Below are 2515 nucleotides of genomic sequence, written 5' to 3' on the forward strand. Positions count from 1 at the left end.
ATGTAACAAAGTGGATAAAATCACGAGTTTTCTTTATGTGTCCTAAATATAAAGATGTTTTTTATTTTTATTTTTTTTTTTACTTTTTGTTTTTGAAGGATATGCATCTCATAGGCACTTTAAACTTTGGCAAAATCTTTCAGAGTTAGCCTGTTTGTTAGCAAAAAAATCTCATGAGCCACTGGACATAGTTTATTGAAATTTTCAGAATGTAATTGTTAGACATGCATCTACAATCGAATATCATTTGGAGCCAATCCARTTCAGGATGGGAGCCACAGCTGATCAACATTAGCCAACAGGAAAATGTTTCTCACTTGATCAGTTTTACATATATTGAGCTAAAACTTGATGAGGTAGAAGCTGGGGGTGATTTATACCACGTACTTTGAGCACCAGKTCGTGCATGATGCAAGGTTTGACCAAAACAGTTGCAATAGGGGCATCCAACCTTGGTCCTGCATGTTTTTTTCTTTTTTCCCTGTTCCAACACAATTGATTCAGTGGCTGACTTACCTCTTCAAGTTCTGCAGAAGCCTGTTAATCACACGTTCATTCAAGTCAAGTGTGTAAAGACAAGGTTTGGACACCCCTACAGTTTCTTCATTTCTCAACATAAGACAATCCTTTAGCTGGCAGGGCAGGAATATTCGGCCTTTGATTGTGTTTGTTCAGTTTTTTCATGTTTCAGTCTCCATCAATTCCCTCTGACATTAATCCGCGTCACTCTCCTTCTCTCAGCCTTTACATCCTCAATCCCCTGTCATAGCAGAAGCCTTTGTTGTATCACAAATGGGATTTTTTTTTGTTTTTCCACTGCCCAGGTCACGTATTCATTGTGTAAGAGATGGAGGAGGAGGGATGAAGGGACACAACAACCTCAGCTGTGATGCGGTGATGAAAGGCTTTTTGTTCAGCTGGAAAACCCATCACCTCTGTGTTGTCCCGCATGCATAATCCCATCCTCCGAGCATGGCTGCGTGTACGAACACAGGTGGACGTGTCATCGCCGGCCTCTATTTTTAGACAAGCGTTCACACAGGCATGTAAATAAATTACTCTGCTTTTTGGGTTTCCAGGAGAGCTGTTTTTTTTGGCTTTGTAGTGTTTGTCTAAACAAAACTAATTCCACTAAAAGCAATCAGTTTTCTATAAATAAAACCTATTAATTCGGCTGCACCTTCCTTCTGGTCCAGTACAAAAAAAGGTGTTACAGCAGCTTTGAAATAATGAAGCATTTCACTTTTCCTTTTTTTTTTGTGTCCCCATTCCACCCTTTAACTCTCTCTCCCGTCACTCATCCGTTAACCTGCATTAAATATTCTTGTTTCGAACCGAAACCCCGGCCGTGCTGACAATGTATAGCTTCTCTCCAGTTCCTAATGAGGTTTCCATCGATCACTTTGACTCCATCTTTCACCCGCCTCCCTGTCCTCTCTCAGCCCCTTCTCCTCATCCATTATCGATGAGAGGCCGGCGACAAATTCCTGACAGTGAAACAGAAAAGAGATCAGTTACAGAAATGACAGAACTCTTGAAATAGCATCTGTATTTCAGGAGCACTGTCGTCTCAAAGGGGAAGGATTGGTGAACTTATTAAGGAACAAGGATAAACTGCAAAGTCTAATTTATTTGGAGGAAATGACAAAAATCGTCTGGGTTTTTTTTTAACTTTGTCACGTCAAGACAAGATGAATGAGTCGATCAGTAAACAGGTGAAGGTTTGTGTTTCCTCCCATTAATCAGCCTGTTTTAATATCTAATTATCTCTGTCTATTATTAATGTAYGGGCAGATGACACAGGGTAATTAAGCAGCAGATAAGTTTTATTTGCGTCAGTCTGGTTCTCATTACTTATTTCATTGTAACTGTAGTCACTTTACTGAATTTCTCAGCTGGCACAAAGGGACTCATTAACCCAGCTTAAGTAGACAATGACTTTGGGTATCTGTGACAAGTAAACACCAAACTTAGACACAGCTAATCAAATAATTATCTTAAGCAAAAGGGTGTTTACAGGCCTAAAAGCTGTTTAAAAATCTAATGTTGGGGTGTTTTTTTTTGTTGTTGTTGTTGTTTGAATTATGTTAAAAGTGATGTGTGTTTAACTATGAGTGAGGCCTGAAGGAAGGAATCAACTGAAAGTCGTGAGGCCTGTACACAGCCAGCAGGTGGCCCCCAAGAGTCTGCTCATGTAGCTATAGATTTATGGCTCTTTGAAGGGATGTTGTGGATTTGTTTATTTTAAAGAGTTGTTTGATTTTTCATTGTTGATAATAAGGTATGGTAGTACTTTGATGCAATTTGGTTAAATAAATTCAACTTTTCCTTTTTTTAAAGTGCACAAACCAATTCTTTCATGATGAGTTATGGTCATGTTACATTTTAAAGTGAACAAGTAAAAGTGTCATTTTATTTTATTTAATTTAACTAAATAGAAGTAAAAGTTAGGATTTAAAAACATACACTAAAAATATTTGTTGCAATTTGGTTAAATAAATTCAACTTTTCCTTT

The sequence above is a fragment of the Austrofundulus limnaeus genome, unplaced genomic scaffold (genome assembly GCF_001266775.1).
Source record: "Austrofundulus limnaeus strain Quisiro unplaced genomic scaffold, Austrofundulus_limnaeus-1.0 Scaffold1, whole genome shotgun sequence".
NCBI lineage: Eukaryota > Metazoa > Chordata > Actinopteri > Cyprinodontiformes > Rivulidae > Austrofundulus > Austrofundulus limnaeus.